Below are 18,599 nucleotides of genomic sequence, written 5' to 3' on the forward strand. Positions count from 1 at the left end.
CAGTCTTCATTCGATGGGAAGGGCAGATCTGTCTGCTGTTGCTGTCATCTTCTATTCTCCTCTCATTTCTATTTCCATTGCCTGTCTGAGTTAGGGCTGGATTTCACAAAAAGGTCACCCAAAGATCTACCATTATACCAGACGGATTGCCAGATACATAAAAAAATCTTCCTCTCCCTCTTTTGTTTTTCGTATTTCATGACATGTTTTTCAGACAAGCAGCAGGCAGAGCAAATAGATAAAAAAAGGTGTGGTGGCACGAAGACACTCTGCCAGGGGAATTTTGATATTCTCAGATCAAACCTCACAAGCTGCATAAATTACCACTGGTAAATCGGGATGGGGGAGGGGGGGGAAGAAAAAAAGAAAAGAAAGACAGGTAGAGATCAGAAGGTGATTATGTGTACTGGTGTGGCAGAATCCCCTCTGAGGTTCAACCTTTCGTACAAGGTAATGTCTAGCTTGCCCCATTTTGGCATCAGGCAGCTTCTATGTGGCTGCAGCTTTCATTCAGCAGCCTGACAGAAGTTCTCATGAAAAGAGGCAGTGGTCCCAGGAAATGACATAAAAATCCCATTTCTTGGCTCTTGAAGTGCTTCAGCTTTCTTTATACTCTGATCCACCTCTTTTATCTGGTGTGCATTTAGGGATGGTTTTTCACAGCCTGAGATAAATGGTCTCAAAACACTTTGGAGAGTGAATTATTGCTGTCTTCTTTGGGCAAAGTAGATAGCGCTGACTGAAAACCTGGAGCCCACCAGCTTGGACCATAACCTTTTTATCCATCCTATGTGGATGGATCTGACCTAACCAAAAAGAGAAAGGGAGCTCCTGACCACTGCAACATGGTCTGGCAATAGCTTCTGTTAAGGTGTCTTCAGAGAAAGCAGTGAGCAGTCATATCTAGGCCTTGTATCTAAATATTTCATGCCCGAAGTTCAGATGAGGATGAATCCCACTGAATCACACTGTCATGATGAACATCCAGACAAAATGGCGGTGTTCCAGCTTGGTAGGGTTAAATGATGCTTTTTTTAACAGAATTTCAAATTAAAAAGGAGATGTTTTCCATTGCTAAAAATCTAACTCCATAATAGAAAAGTAATAAAATATCCACCATGGACAAACCTCCAGCATCACTGGTTTTAACCTGAAGAGTGTATGTTGTGTCCTCCATCATCTGCTCGTCATCTATGATAGCTGGCATCTCACACTCAAGACTGCCCTTGGCATTTTTCACCTTTGACAGCCATTCACCGTAGGTAAACATGGCCACTTCTTGATTAGTCAGGTTCCTCAGGATGATCTGTGAAGAGCCAAAAGGGGAAAAACTTCAGCTAAACTTCAGCTGCTGTTTGAATGAGGGCAAAGATTAAACTTAGAAAGTGCACAGTGTGGTAGGACATGGGTGGAGCTTGGTCATGGCTCATGAGGTCAAAGTGTTGAGCTTTTCTGGGATAAACAGAGCTCTCTCCATGGGGCAATATTTGCTGTGGTGACTTGTCCTGAGAAATAGTCTTCATAATACTGGACCTTTTCACACATGAGGTAAAGCATGGGAAGAAATTTGCTCCTCTGACATAAGTTATGGACAAAGCTCATCTTTAAGAGAGCCAGACCTTTCCTGGACCCCAGTATGGAATTCACTCCAAAGGAGAAGTAGCAGAGAGTTATCAAAACCCTCCCTACCTCTCCCTGAAGTTCACAGTATCTTTCCTTCACCTGCCTCCTCTGTGCAAGCACACAGCAATGGTTGTAGAGATAATGCAAACCCAGCACAAACAAGTTACAGCAATGCACAAGATAAAATTAGGCCAGCAAATGTTAACGTTTCACACACTTCTCCCTTTGGGAAAAGGTGACAGAACAAACAGTATGCAACAGATATTAGTCACACTGTCTAATGTGTCACGGGAAGGAGCTCAGATGCTGCGGTGATAAGAGCAGAATAGGAACCTATTTAGAACAAGATGTGAGATACTCCAACAAAAGCCTAATAAAATACCCACTGTTATGGGTCCTGTTCAACGTGGGCTCAGTGGGGCATCACTCCACTGAGAGAAAGGCGTTATACTGGCCTACGGTAAAAACCTAACAGTAAATCCTCGCTAAATTAGGGGAGCTGGAGGGAAGGGAGAAGGCAGGGCTGCAAATTTCCATTTGTGTTACCATCTAACTGAAACAGAGACCATGCCCCAGTGTAACAGTGCATCAGCAAACAGCATCTTGCAAGGCCTATCTCTGCAAATGCCATGGAAACATGAGCCCAGACATGTCTGAGAAGTGTGACATGGTATTAGGAAGAAATTAATCATGGATTCATGGAAAATGTGAAGTTAAAAGGGGTACCTGGAGGTGTCTAGTCCCACCTCCTGCTCCAAGAATGGCTAACTGAAAGGCCATGTCCAATTGTGTTTTGAAAATCTTGAAGGGTGGAGATTCCCCCAGCACTCTGGGTCCCCATCCCAGGGTTGCATCACTCTCATTGGGAAAGTTTTTGTCCTTATATCCAATCATGATTTGCCTTGTGGCAACTTGTGTCCATTGCCTCATGCCTTTTCAGTGTTCACCTCTCTGCAATGGTCTCCATAAGCTTCCTTTGAGCAGCAGAAGACTGTGATTAGGTTCCCCCTCGGCCTTTTCTTCTCAAGGCTTAAAAACTCCATTTACCTCAGCCTTTCCTAGTGTGCCATATGCTTCAGCTTCTTGACTATCTTAGTGACCTTCTGCTGCACTCTTATATATCAGCCTAAGAAACTTATAAAACTTATCTTGAGATAAAATGTGTTTAAATTCTGTCCTTGAACTGCATGTGTCCCAGTCCGTGGCCTTCTGCTGACCCCAACCAAGCTTTGCCAGAGACTTTAGCAGTTCAAAAGAAGAACATTGCTCCAGATTATAAAACATTATTTTAAAGAGGGCAGTAGCTACACCGAAGTCGAAGCAGCACCCATGCTATTTGTGCACTCTGTACAGTTCTATGGGTAGGACACTCATCTGGGGTTTTCTCTCTGCCTGATGCTAAACAGGGATATGTAACACAGCACCTTCATCCCAGAGGTAGAGGACATTTTGGGCTGTTCAAGCTGTCTCACTTTTCTAAAAAGCTGCATATTCACAGCCGGTGACACTATTTGTGGTCAAAAAAACTGTTGTTCTATGAGTCAAGAGATGTTGAATTGAATCCTTGCTTTGAACCAAGCAGGAATCAGGTCCCCACCACCCCAGGTGGTTCCCACTCTGCTGGGACATAGACCAGAAGGAATTCTCCTCTCTCAAGGACATGTGAACAATGTCTACATCCTCTTAGGAGTCCAACCGAGAAACCTGTCTTTGGCTAAAATCTGCAAATTTGAATCATGATTAATGTCAGGTCGACTTAAATGCTTTTTTTCCCCCTTGGTGCTTAACTCTATGCTGGAAAAGGTTCAGCCAGCTCTACCTCTGCCCTGCTTGGGAATGACAGTGACACTGTTAGTAGCAAAATGTCCTGAGCAAAGCTTGCAGGGAAATGTCAGGAAAGCAGCAGGGGGTAGAAGCAGATTAGAGTTGCCAGCTGGAGTGCACTTGCAGAGAGATCAGACCTCTCACAAATAACCAGCCCATGCCCAACACTCCAGATGCTGTCTAGGAAAAACTGTCTGGCTACTTAAACTGCTGGAGCAAAATGCTTTTTCTTTCCATCCCCAGCCCCTCACCCAGGATGAGTGATTTCACCCGTATGCAGCTTCATGTAAGCAGTTAGCACAGACAGAGTGAGCAGCCTCTGCTACCTTGTTTGGGGATGCTGCTCCAGAGGAGAGCAGGCAGGAGAAAAAGAATCATTTCACAAGCTTTGCTTGCTCAGGGGAGATCACAGCAAGGGATGTGGAGGCAGCAAGAAATCTGTGGCAGGCTGGTTGCTCAGTCACGATGTGGGTATGTTGCCTACCTTCCCTAGCACGCACTGCCTAAACGCCGGGCATCTAGCCTAAGTGCATGGTTGAGGCTCTCCCTGCGGTCAGTGGTTGGAGCTGGGTACCACTGGGGAAGCAGTGCATCCCACCCAAGCCAGGGGCAGGTAAACAGCTGCTCAAGGCATCTCTCCCACTCCCAGATCTCTCCCTCTCTACTGACTACAGAGGAGGCCTAAATAGTTTGGTAGAAGAGGGGAGAGCTGAACCTATCTTTTTCAATGAGTAAAATAACACAAAACAAAACCCATCCTACAAAGGGATGTTTGTGGGTGTTGCACGCATGGAGGATGATGCAGGATTTTGATTTCAACCATGAGGGTCAAGAAAGTCATCTTAGGGATCTGAGCTGAGCCTATTTTTATTTTCTGTTTGTTCCTCAGAAAAATTAGCTACTGCTTGGCAATGAGACTGCTACTTTACATTGCATCTAAACTACTTTTTAGGATACCTAAAACATTAACTAAACTACTTTTTAGGATACCTAGAGCTGGACATGCTCTGTGCTTTTAAGCTCAAACTTTATCACTAATTATGCATGGATTTTAACTGGGCTGTAGAACTAACTAACACCAACATACATAGATCCTGGAATTAATCTTTAAAGCCTCAACTACAGTTTTTTACGGCTCTGTTGCACGTCATTAGTCTTTGCTTAAAAACAGGACCCTCTGACCATAAAACAGAAAGACTTTGCTCTGTTGCAAAGAATAACAGCCAGCTTCAGCTACATAATGAATTGTCTCAAATTCTCTTAATGTCCTTTATATAAAGAAAGAAAAATTGAATAAAAACCGAGTCCCACATCCAGGATTATTTGTGACATTTGAATGCAATGCAATTAGTGCTTCATTAAGGCAGCTTCTTATCTGCCTGGCTTTGACAGCACAAAGTAACATTAAAATTCTGAGGGAAGCAACTCTACAGAATTCAACAGTCTCACAATTTGTATCGTTTCACTCAGACAGCTTTCAGCCCTTCTTATTTCCAGCTTTTCAACTCTATGTCTAAGACAGTGGGCAGCAGGTGAAATCATCATGTGGACTGAGGAACTGGCTATCCCTGGAGGAGGTTCCCAAAGCATGCATTTAGATAAGTTTCCTAATTAGAAGTCACAATTTCTTTTTTATAATGATGGTGGTGAAACACTGGAACAGGTTGCCCAGAGAAGCTGTAGATGCCCCATCCAAGGCCAGGTTGGATGGGGCTCTGAGCAACCTGATCCAGTTGAAGATGTCCCTGCTCATAGCAGAGGGTTGGACTAGATGGCTTTTGAAGGTCCCTTCCAACCCAAACCATGTAATGATTCTATGATTCCAGTCTCAAATTTTTCAGAAACACAAAGTAGTGCCATGGTGTCTTGATGCAGAAGAACATGAGAATCAGCATTAAATCAGAGTAAAATATTCAGTCTCGATGTCTCTCCCAGCAGTGGTGAGATCAGAAAGTGTTGCTCATCTTTGGAGAGTTTTTGACACCTCTTTCTGTGCATCACAACAATCAATAATATTCATCCTGGCCCAACACATCACTAATCAAATTTTCTTCCCTCTAGAGGATTAGGTATCAGCAATTAAAACTTATCTTTTGCTGCAGTTTGAATCTTTGGCACCAAGTTCATTACTTCACTGAGATTCTGAATGAAATATCAATGTATTTTATCTAGACAGAAAAAAAAAAAAAGACTACTTCCCTGCTTGTAAATTTAATCTTTCAGCTGTGTACAACATCAATGATAATTCATGCATTTTAATTGGTATTTATCCATTTCTATTTCTGGTAAACTAAAAGCAGTATAAATTATGACCAGCAACAGTTTACAAAAAGACCAAAGAGAATTAAAAAGATTATTTATTGTTATTTTAATAGAACAAGAAAACTGAGAATATCCTGGAGATAAATGGAGCAACAAATGGTTAATTACGGGGTTGATGGCTTAATCTAGCTTCTCATTTCACTGTGCTAGTTAGCACTAACTGTGAACCATCTGTCTGAGAGTTTAGCACTACCCCCACAAGTATTTCATTATGCAGTTTTAATATGCACTTTTGACAGAAATGGAAATGGGCTCAGATCAGTTTTCATGTCACACTAGGCTACATAAGTTTTCAAGGCTGGAATACAAATCACAGAACACAAATCCTTCCTCCCCCCTTCCACAGCCCTCCTGTCCTCGCCCTCTGCCTGCAAATGTAAATGCTATGTTTACCTTTGCAGGGAAGGTGGAAAAGAAAATTAATAAATAAATTTCTCTACGTATCACTGGAGTCAGAAGATCCTCCCATGCTCTGTTTCTCTAAGAAAAATAGAAACTATGGTGCCATTTTCAAAAGCTTCTAAAATCCTGGTCTCAAAGTCACATGCATGGACCACCTGTTGCTTCTGTAGGGTTACAAGAGGGCTATAAACCCCACAAATGGGTCCAAATGAGGGTCCTCTTTGCCCACATCCCTGGGAAAGCCTTGACATGACAGTTCATCACTTCGCTGGAAACTGCTGGCTACCTAGGACCAGTGTTTAAAACCACATTATTTATGGGAAAAAGGAGGACAGCTTCAGACTAGTCGAAAAGGATAAAGGACCTAATAAAAAGATCATGCACTATTCTTTCTGACCATGGGTTAGGCTACTGGGTCCTAATGTATTCTCATGAAAAAGTCAAGATATGGAAATCCAGCAGGGTATCTGCTCCAGAAAACCCCATGCTAAATAAACGTGGCAGAGAGGTGCTTCTCCCTTAATGACATCTGATGGTGTGGAATCGGCACATCGCTCCATCTCTATCTCAGAAATATAATTATAAGGACCCATAACAAGCAAACTACATTGAACTGCCCAAGTATAAGTGGTCTTTACAAGGAGCTGGTGATTTGGTAGAGAAGATAAAGGCGAGCACTGTGCTTTTGTGCAAGATAGGACACTAGGGGAAAATACAATCAACTGAAGTGGTGGGAGACATTCTGCACGATCTATGTAAAATGCAAGAAGAAAACAACACCTTCCTTGTATGAACAAGAAAAGAAAGAAATCCCCCTGTGTGCTAGAGGGATAAGGGAAGGGGAGAGATGGGATGCTTCACCTGAAAGGATGGACTATTTGGAAATGTCTCACCCAGCCCAGGCCCACACCAGCTGTCCCTGCCTGACAGAGGGAGATCCACTCTGCCACAGGGTCAGAGCATGGCAGAGGTCTGCAGGAGCTGAGGGTACATCCTGGGGACCAGAAAATATTGGAAGTGTCCTGATGGCAAGGCAAGGCTCTTTTTCAGGGAGGGAGAGTGTGATCTGACAGTAGAGACAGTTGTGAAGCTTTACAGCACAGCTTTTGCCCTTGCTCTCTTCTTTTTTGACTCAATTCTTGCAGGAAAAAAAACATGTGAAACCAAATGGAAAAATGAAGGAAATTAATCAAAGCGATTCACTCACTGCCTTTCTCCTCTCTCTCAAGGGCCGGGAAGCTTCAACACAAGCAGGTTACAAAGAGATGTGCGATGTGTAGTACATTACCCTTTCCAGGTACCAGTGCGGGCGAGTCCCCTTCCCATCCGTCCGGATTCTCATCTTCCTGAGGGGTGCGATATTGGCGATCTCCATAATGAACCTGTCCTCTTGGCCTCGCTCAAACCTGGAGGGATTGAAAGAATGAGGATGTTTCCCACTGCTTTACAGCATCGTTGCGTTTCAAGCCCCTGTCCATGCTGCAACTTGAACCTTGCCAACAGCCTCGAGTTAAAAAGTTTATGAGTACATTTTATTGGACTTGAACTTTCCCATCCTGCAATCACCAGCTACTGTGTTTTTGGCAAGACACCTCAGTGCAGGTTTGACAGGGATTCCTCCTCTCCTGGAAAATCAAGCCCATACGAGGCACCTGGAGTCATTCCAGGCAGCCTGTAGCATACATTATCACTGTAACCAGAACAATAAAGGCTCACAGTCAGGTTTTGGCACATTGCCTTCCTCCTGGCATCTGCCCACATGCCTGCCCTTAGCCCATCCTGACTAGAAGGCAAAGCAATTTTGCTTAATCTTCTTTCGCTAAGATGCAGCACATAATTTGCATTTGCCGTGGAGATAGTTGCTGCAGCTCAGCTAAACACGGCAACCTGATTGCAAGTCAGAGCCCAGTGCTAAGTTTAGTAAGCACAGGCAAATTGTGTTAGAAAGGAGCCAAACCCAACCGTCCCATGCTCCCCTCATGAATTTGGGGTATTTTAATTTGCAAACTAGCTCTGTCTTTAGTAGGAACCAGAGTGGGTTTGTGCAACACTGCATGAAAGGTCTTATCCTCTGCTTGGCTGCTGTATACAGGCACAAGGATGTGTACGAACCATTCATCCATAGCAATCAGCAAAAAGCAGGAAAATGGGAAAACCAGCTAGCATATGCCTCCTGAAGAAGCTATTACACTGGTTAGGACCGCAGCCACCTTACCTCCCTCTTAGCATCAATGGTACTAGGAGGAAAGCCTTGCTTCTCAGAAAGTGCTGACTCAGGCTCAATATTACTCTATTCAGAGCAAGCACATCCTCCAGGTTTTCCCCCAAAATACTCTGTCAGACCTGCCATGAGCTTGGAGATGGAAATCCAACCCTTGTTAAGTAGAAAGGCAGGCAAATCCAGGGCATCTACCAAGCACCACCATCACTGCTCTGCTGTTGAGGTTCCTCCTATGTGCAAACTTCTCGTGAGTTACCTGGGTCTGCTGAGAGATCTGGAGGGAGCTCTGCAAACTGGGGCCACTACCAATAATATAGACAAGCCGTTATATGATGATACCCGGCAATGTACTCAGCCCCCTATAGCTGTGCAATGCCAGGATACAGAGGAAAAAAACCCATTTCTTTACCAACCTCTGCTCAGATTACACCCTGCAGCATGAATGTGATTATCCACACGCCATTATCTGCGCCTGCATAGCTGCAGATGTTAGCAACAGGGATTGGCTCCAGGCACTCAGTTTTCATCCAGCATCGCTTTCCCTGCCCTCCCAGAGGCATTTGGACAGGGCATTTTGGTCCCATTTCTAGTTATTAAGGGTTATGTTTGCTCTTTGAAAAACTCCCCTCTTGTTATTTGTCTTTCTCTGGTACCGGACACCAAGACAGCCTGTCTGACTGTGAGAAGGAGAATGTGCTTTTGTGCCTGGACTGGACTGATTTCCACATCTATTTAAAAAATAAAAAGGTGTGACCCTTCCAGCCTGAATTATCCCACAATCCGTTTTCATTACACTCACCTACAAAGCTTCATAGAAGTCTCTTACTCTGATCCTTTCCAGGCTGAGCAACTCTAAGCTAGTCTGTTAGCAAAATAAACCTTTATTTATCTTAAGTAAATGCTCTGTTTGCAGTTTGTAAGGCTGATACTCACCTGTTACTTTCAAGAAGTCATTGTACTAGAGGGAAGCAATCGCTAAAGTGACAAACTGGGTGACTCGAGTTCTTTTCTATCCCTAATCTATATGAACATGAACATAAGCCTGAAAAAAAATTGAGGAAGGAAGAAGTACCCAGACAAGCTGACTGCCGCTGCTCCTTTTCCAGGACACTGAATCATTTATCTGAAGGATTTCATTAAGCTTTCCTACCCATGCCTGAATTTATTTTTCTATTGCCCAGAGGTCTTGGCAATAACAGTAATGTAGCTAAAATTGCCTTAAATCTGCGGCAGGTTAGACAGATGGTTCTTCGTAATGCACTAAGCTGCTGTGAGTGAATTGGCACTGGATGGCCCCCAAAAAGATGAAGTGCCTTTTCCCATTTGGTTGCAGCAGCTCTCACCCATCCCTCACTGCTGGCGTGAAGGCTGGAGAGATTTCCATGCAAAACAAAAGCCGGGGAAGCCTGTCATGTTAAAAGCTGGATGGAGACTGGTGGGAGTGGTGTGGAAACAGGCAGTATGTGTATCTGGGGACAGGCATGTCCTCTACAGAGGGGTGCTAATGAGATGACGAGCTCTGTACATTTGGAGGTCTGATACAGAGCACCTCCAGCTAGCAGATGTACCAGTACATCTTCAAAGAACAGCACAGCACCCTGGGGATATTAATATATTAATAGCTGTGTTTTACACATCCTTCTTTATACAGCCCCACTGAGTTTTCACCACCTTTTGCAGATCTACTGGCAGAAGACAACCCAAGCAACTAATAACACGCAAACTGTGCAGCTCTCCTTTATTGCGTTTTCATAACCTTATTTCAGAGATTATCCATGCCACCCATATAGACAAATATGATGGTTTTTATAGACCACATAGTTTAGGGGTATCACCTGTCTGTCCAGGTGGAGCAAAGCTTCAACCCCTCTCTCCAGGGGTTGGAGATGTCTTGGTCTCTTTTAGAGATTTTTGGTTGACATACCCTGATGTGAAGTGTGCTTTACTTTTAAATACAAACAGTTGTGGTCCATTTTCCCACCTACTAGAATTGAATGTTTGGCTTAAAATGCTGGAAGACAGATCAGTTTGGGATTGCCTGGGTTCTTGGAAGGGGGATGTCACTGATAGCCAGGCATGCTGGTAACCCAAGTGGATTGCCCGACACATTGGATGTCTCTCTGTAACGGGCAGCAGGGCCAAAAGCTATGGTTTTCTGTGTGAGTCAGCTGTGTTCCTCATGGAGATTTTAGCCAGCAGCACCTCTACTACATTTTTTTCAGAGCAAATAAGGCTTGTGGTTGTTACTAACTAAACACATGAAAGTTTCAAGCTTAGCTGAACACACTTGCCTGGACACCCACTCTGCTATGACAGCTGCAAGTAAAACATCCCCTGAGCAAACACCTCTGTGCAGGGAACCTTATTTTCACTTATCCAGCCAACACATGATAAGAAATGCTACATCACCAGGAGGCTGGAGGAAGAGTCTAGCATCACCCCAGCAGGCTGAGCTCAAACTGTATGACCAAATGCTCCAGCCCTCCTGACACTCCGTAGACGCTTTACTGAGTAAGACCAGAGGTAGTCAGTTAAAGTCTGATGAAGAACAGCTCTAAAAGATGGTTAGTGCCATGTTCATTCTTGAGCGTGCCAAAACTTTCTGTATCAAAGGAGGTACTAGAAAGGAACAGGAAAGCATTAGGAAATGGATCGGTTGCATGTGGATTTTTTTTGGCTTACAGAAATGCTGGCGTCAGACTAGGGTTATGGTGTTTGTTAGCTGTTTCTGCTGAAGAAAACATGAGATTTCATCTTTTTATTAAATTCTGAGTGCACGGTGCAGCACTATGCACAGCTCACAGCCCATTTCCATCCCCCTGCACCATAAGGCCACGTCTGGGCAGGCAGATGTCATCATGTGTCCTTTTTTGTGCCAGCTGCAGACAAGCCAGCTCCAGTTCCAAAACCACATTAGTGTGGCACAGAGTCTGAGCTAAGAAGTCCATTTCCAGCAGGGCCCTCAGCTTAGCAGCTCAGGCCCTGGCATCTCTTGCGTGGCTTCTGGAACAAGCTGGCTGACATCTGGCCAGCTGAGGAATGGGGAGGAGCAGACGGAGGAGTCAGCACCTTCCCTTCCCATCACAGGCACTTCCCAAGGCAGGTGCGTGCACATTGGTTTGTGTTTTTTTCATTATGCAGTTACTCATGCATTCCCATTAAATAATGTTTAAATTAAATTACTTATTCTTCCAAAAAAGATGCATTTTGCAGAAATTGCACCTGTGGTTTCATGCTAAGTCCACAGTTCCTCTTGGAGCTGACACAGGACTTCACGAATTGTATTTTTGTTCACAATGCTTATCTCTAAAGCCACTGAGGAACAGGTTAAACAAAACTTCTACAAACGACAAAGGATGGTTTCCCTGGCTACACAGTGCTCTCCCTTCCTCTGCTCTGCTAAATGCATTACAACACTTACAAGGAGCCAGTTCTGCATCTATAAAGTCAATGAGTTTATCTTTGTGTTTCAGTGAGAGCACGATCAAAGCCCCAGGTGCTTCTTGACTTGGCACTCGAATCAGTTATCACTTCACTTCTAATCAACAAAAATGGCAAAGTTACTGTACCTATCTCCATTTTTTTCCAGCTGCATCTCCTCAGTGTTCCCATTGGATCCAAAGACCGTCATGAAAATACTGGTATCAGTACCACTGCTTTCAATGTCTCCAGTCACAACCGTGACTTTGTAGAGGATCTGGTGAGGATTTGAAACAATCAGAAGGTCTCATTAGAACAGCTGCTCTTAACTCACACAAAAGCCCAAGGAAAAGGGTAGGCAGGCTTTGCAGGAGATCTAGTTCTTTGCCAGAAATGGTTACAACACAGCTTCTTGGTTTCTCTCCACACTGTGGTTCTCAGAGGCAAAGTTAGAGACTGAAACTTGCTACAGCATCTTCCTCTTTGCATTGTCTATGATTCTTTTTCTGCAGGTTTTCTCTGTGTAGATAGACTCAGAGAGACACACATACATATTGACAACCATCTGCTTGGGGAGCGCTGAAGACCTGGTAAACTGCTTCTCCATGGGAGTCACCACCTTCACGTCAGTAGGTGGGTCTCCAACCCTCTGCTACTGGCCTCTCCTCCCAACCAGACCCCCATACTGCACTGAACTCTTGCCATTTTTACAAAAACAGCTCCCAAAGGCACAATTGTTTCTTCCCCTCGACTGTGAAATGTTTTCCCCAAGTTTTCAGTGTCCACCTGGGCAACATTCAGTCCAACATCGCTAATAGTTTTGAAGCCTATACATCCGAACTCTCCTTAGAGCAGGAAAACACAGCCATCCTATTTCCCCATGAGATACACGCTGCTGCACCGAACACAGAGCGTTCCCAGATACTGTACATTGCCAGTATGCCAATTTGTGAAAAGATGTTTTGCATCATTTTCACCTTATCAGCCTAACTTTGTTCTTTTCTCCTGACATGTGAATAATAAGATTCAGAATAAAATATTTCAAAAGCGTGCAAGTCCCAGTGGCTGTTAGTGGCATTAAGACTTTTAGGCCACTCGGAGGCTTTCAAGATCGTACCTATTGGTAACAGGACCTCCGGATTTAAGAGGTGAAAGAATGTCAAGAAAGAGCCCTAAAAAAGCATTTTTCAAATAGTGCACTGCTAGGCAAATTTTATTGGCCTGAATTGTGATTGCAACATAAATAAACAGTGCAAAGGAATAATGTCATAGAAAACACAATTTTCATGTTTATTCAATCCTGAGTAACTTGTCCATCACATATTCTTCCACATGCATTTTAAATCATAGCAAGGCATCATATTTGCTATAGATAGGAGAATAAAAACTCTTTTACTGATGCGTTAAAGGTTTTTAATGACTGTGGTGGACACTAACTAGTTTCTCTATGTATGGGAAGGCAAATACTCAATTTAAAGCACAGGGGGAATATCAAGCCAGGAAGAAAATTAAATTGAAATGGGTATGTATGGCTGTGCAAGAGTCAAGCAAAAGTAAAACAAAATAGCATTAACTTTCCCAAAGACGTTAAATGTATTAGTCTTCTTCGAACTCTAAAAAAAATAATAATTAAACGCAGTTTCTAACTACAGCTGTTTACAAGGGAACAGTCCCAAATTCCCTCAACTAGGAGACTGATCAGAAAGTCAAATGTGCAGTTCTGATTTCATGTCTCAAACTTCCCCCCTGATTTCCTTCAAACCTTTCAGCAAGTTCTGGCCGAATATCATAGAAATAAAAAAAAATGTAGTTAGATGTGTCTATTTTTGGCACGCTTATGAAAATACATATTCAGGATTAGGCTTTTAAAGGAAGACTGAACATAAGTCTTCATTAACATCCACTTCAATCTACGGGCAAGCCATCAGCTCACTGATAGGAGTTTGGAAACCTTATCCAGGAGGTTAAATGACGGATGGGAAGTTTTTAAGAGATTAGATTTTAACCTTGGTATTCAGTCTGAGAGAGGTTTTTCCCTCTTAGGTCAATTCCACCACTGAAACCTGCGCTGAGTTGTTGAATCCTTCACAGATGCTAAAAATGTTATCATGTTTTCCTTGTTGAATCCTTCACAGATGCTAAAAATGTTATCATGTTTTCCTGTGTCTTGGGAAGAAAGATTTCAGGAGAATATCTTTAGCTTGGGAATCAAGAGCAGCGTAAAGAAAAATTAATGTGCTATGAAAGTGTAACCTCACTGTAAATAGAAACACATCTATAGAGGTTTAAAATTGCCATACAGGTATTAAACACAGTATTATTGTCCCATTCATCCAGACTGTTATTTCCATTATAAATATTACATCCAAAATCAGCATAGCTCAGCTTTCCAATTTGTACTTGCTTGAAATATGGCATAGCACACATTACTTCAAATTTCATATATAGGGATGAAAAGACTATATCATTTTTTTCACTGTTTATTCAACTTTAATCAGTTATTCATTTCAAAGATCAAGCTTAAAAACATCTCCATGTTTCAACAACTTCCAGTTATCACTAGTTTCTAACTGAATTTAGTCTCCTTATCCCGTATTAGAAAAGCTGATACATTGCCACGCTATGCAGAGATTAAAATATCTCCAGTACTCTAATTTGATGTGTTAGAATTATTTTCTCAAACAAAACATGATGGAGTTAGATTGCACCAAGGTATTCATCTTGCAGCTGCTCCCACTCTACAGACACCAGGCGATGCAGTGGGTGCTCCAGGTGTGGTGACAAAATGAGGACATGCTGCTGAACTGTGTCCTACCTGCTCTGTCCTCCCCTGTCCTTCTGCCTGTGCCGTGGCTGCACCCATATGGCATTAGGAAACAGTGTTCTGAGTGATAATAACACTAAACCATTCCGAATGATTTTGCTAAAGAAATAACAAGGAAACCCACTGCAAATAAAAGGCTCAAACCACATGCAGAAGTCAAAATATGAGAACTGCTGACACACAGCCTGTATTGGCACAGATCCATGCAACAGCTGAAGATACAAGATGAGCCTAGAGCTTACCTTGAGGCCAACATTAACACAGTCCGCATCCAGGATGTTGAGGATTCATAAGGTGAGACCATCACCTTTTTCTCTGGCCAGCCAGCACTTACAAAGTTATACATGACACCTTTGGTGGGCATGACAATGGTGAGCTCTTCCAACAGCCAGCAGCTCTCAGGGGTAGCACCGTTGTGCCCTACCTGGGAGAGTCAGCAAGGAAACACCTGCTTGTTATAGGGCTTTTCTTTGCAGGAGAGACCCTGATTGGGTGTGTTAACCACTGGTGAAGGACCAAGAGTGTTGACTACACACACCATCACACAAACCACTTCCACAGTGGAATGGAGGGAGCTGTGAAATAGTTTGTGCCATTGCTGCCCAACAGGCACATCAGTGTACACAGCAGCTGATACAGGCAAGGAAACTCAGGTCATCAGTTGCTGAGCGTGAGGGAAGGCAGGACACTGCCAGTCCCAAAAGTAAGCAAGGTAGGCTGGACTGATCTACATGCAAACATGTCCTGTCTCTTACTACTCTGCTTCTGCTCCCTTGACCTCTATCTGCAAGTTTACGGATCTCTGCAGACCCATTTCTCCACCTTTCCAATCCCTTCCACTGCTGTTGCAACACTTAGAAGTGACTATCCAAAGCTTCATAGGCAAGATGAAAGACACAGCTAGGCCAAACACCCACATGTATTGTTCAAGTACTCCTCACAAATCCACCTCTAAGTCAACTACATGTGTCAGGCTGTTTCTTTGCTTCCTGTCTCCTTAAACTGCAAAAATCCCATGTTTGTACAGGAGCCAACAAGGTGGAGCTGGCATCTGCAGCTGGTTGGTTTTCAAGGACCACCTCCTCCAAGCTCAAGAACGGTCCATCCTGGAGAGCAGGAAGTCACACAAGAGTGGCAGGAAGCCTGCACGGATGAACAAGGGGCTCCTAACAAAATTTCAATGGGAAAAGGAAGAATAGTAAAGGTGGCAGCAGGGACAGGGGACCTGGGGAAATACAAACACTGCCCAAGTGTACAGGGATGAGGTTGGGAAAGACAAAGCTCACCTGAAGCTGAATCTGGCAATAGCCATGAAGAGCAGCAAGCAACATTCCTGTGGGTATAGCAGCAGGAAAAGGATGCTGATCATGCAAACTTGTCCAAGAAACTGCACGTATCCCTCTTAAAGAATGTGGGCAATTCATTGTAGGACAAGGCCTCAAGGACAAGAGTCCAAGTACTGATAGCCTGATGAATAGAGACTTGTTAGAACTTGTAGGGCACAAGCCCTGGGAGCAAAGGAACAAGCTAACAGCAGACCCCTGAGCCATCACAGTTGAGGAGGCAACCAGACGGACAGAGAAACAAGTAGCCAGATAAGGGAACGGATGGCACCAATATGTAATTAAGAAAGCTGCGTAGAAAGAAACTCCCTAACCTTGGAATAGAAATTATTGCTATGTCAAGATAAACTAGTAAGTTCCTATTGTTCTAACGGTGTGCCTTAAATATTAACCAATCAGTGTTTTTTATGCTTAAGATTTAACCAATCAGTGTGTAATATGTAGAAGGTAGAAACATATATAATTGTAAGAAAATCACTAATAAAATGGACATCTTGCTTGCATCAAGCTGCGTCCCATCTCTTCATTCGCCGCAATTCATCCTGGGGAAGACGTATAAGTATAATTATATATCCCAGCTTATGTATGAAACTCAGGCAGCCAGTCATTCCAGTGAACTATCTGTACATAAAAGGTTGAATAAAAGAGCTACCTGCAGTTCATTATTTTCAGAGCAAGTGTTGTTTGTGTCATTACTAGGAAAATGAGGTCCTTAGTTCTCGCTGACTTTGTTTTTAAATTATTAGAATATTTGGGGTTGTTCAGAAAATAATTTTTAATAACAGATTCATCTAGGGTGATCTATCTGTAGTGTCTTTATTTCTCACCCCCACCCCCCCCAAACAAGTGATCTTTTTTATCTGACTGTCTCAGCCATCGCTGCTATTAAGAGTATTATTACTATACTAATGCCTGTGCAGCTGCAGAAAATTAGAGTTAACTACTAGGGAAATTCAAGTCTACAATGGATGCATGAATTCTCAGATTCTTGGGGCTTGAAGTGAATGGGAATATCACACTTGCTTTTGCATTTCCTTTCTTCCAGCTTGGCTGCCCTTCTCCACACCCAAAGCCCTTCTGAGTCTGCACATGACCTCTCAAGACCTGTTGCAGGATGGCACAGATGAGACGGTGGGGAAAGTTCAGGGCAGTGGCTCTGCAACAAAGCAGGGACAAAGCAGCTTGAGGGAAACTCAATGAGCCTATTAAAGTCTTCTGCTCTTTGGGGTTCATTGCAACCCCCTCCTAAAGTGTCATTCCAAGACATTGCTAGGTACCAGGCTTTCACGGCATCCTTTGGTATCAGTGACTGGCCAGAAGAAATCATCCTGCACATCCATCTGCCTTGGAGAACCTGCACACAAGCAGATTTCCAAGGGACTCAAGAACAATGTTGTAAAGTCTGGGATAAATTCATCTAGTGCTGAGCCTTCCTTATGGCTGGACTACTAGAGCAGAGCACCAGGATTTGTCTTTCAGCTCCAAGCAAATCTTTAGATAGACTGTGCCAAGACAGTGAATGATCCAAAGCCATAGCCACACCAGCAGTGTAGCCTGGACATGCATACCAATATCACAACAAGTTCTTTGGGCTGAGGCAGTTGAACTAGGTTAGAATGACAGAATTTCAAAGGCAAGTAGATCCTTGGGCTGTTTGGAAGCCTTTGTAACTCATTCCTACTGTCTTTGAGGGACTGTTGAGTACTTCCCATCACCAAGACCAAGATGCACAACTTGCACCGAGCAACTCACAATCACATAGAAACTAAACGCAACAACAGGGGGGAAATGGGAAAGAACTTGATTGGTATATAGAAGGAAAAGATTAAAAAATATGGGATTTCCTGCTTATTCTGGAAGGTACAGAGAAATCTAGAGAGACCTGAGGGTCTTCCAGGATCAGATCCCTAATCAGTGAAAGACTGGACTTGCAACACATGTATGTCCTTGGCTTTACTCTGTGCTTGTGGTGGAGAAAGGCTCTAAACCAGAGGTGGTTTAGAGATGCAGACCAATGCAGGGCTCTTCTAGACATACCTGTGTCTCTCTGCAGCAACAGCAGCCTCGGGACAGAGATACTTTCATTCATTAGGAGAAGAATATTAAAACTTGTTTTAAGAAAACAGTATAAAGTGCCTACACCAAATAGTTTGTATTATTTATTTTCATGTCAGCATGTCTATTAAAATACACCAGTAGTAAATATTGTATCTGTAGACTTACAAGACAGGTATAAATGGGTGCCTTTCAAATTACTTCATGTTCCACTGTTTCTGCTTTCACTAGAGTACATTTGCAGCAGGAGAATAATACCAAACTAGAAGTGGCATCGCACTGCAAATCTTACGATCCTACTAAATCCTGCAGTCTGCTGCCTGGGTCATACAGAGGGCTTCTGGAAACTTAAACCCCATGCTATGCTATTTTCACATGGTAACTCATATTCAGAACTTCTTGCCTTCTTCCAGAAGCAGCCAAATGAAATATCTGAGAATAAACTGTTCCTCACTTTTCCCAAGTAGATAACTAGCAATTTTCTGCAATGTCCCTGAACACTGTAATTTTCTACAAGGAAAATATGGACCAATTCCATGGCAACCATGGCAGACTGGCACATCGA

General features: G+C 43.3%; 1 pseudogene; it reads right to left on the reverse strand.

Annotated features, from left to right (window-relative positions):
* LOC119140700 overlaps positions 1 to 18,599 on the reverse strand; it is a 145,805-nt pseudogene that overhangs the window by 32,256 nt on the left and 94,950 nt on the right.

Source organism: Falco rusticolus, chromosome W, assembly GCF_015220075.1.
Source record: "Falco rusticolus isolate bFalRus1 chromosome W, bFalRus1.pri, whole genome shotgun sequence".
NCBI lineage: Eukaryota > Metazoa > Chordata > Aves > Falconiformes > Falconidae > Falco > Falco rusticolus.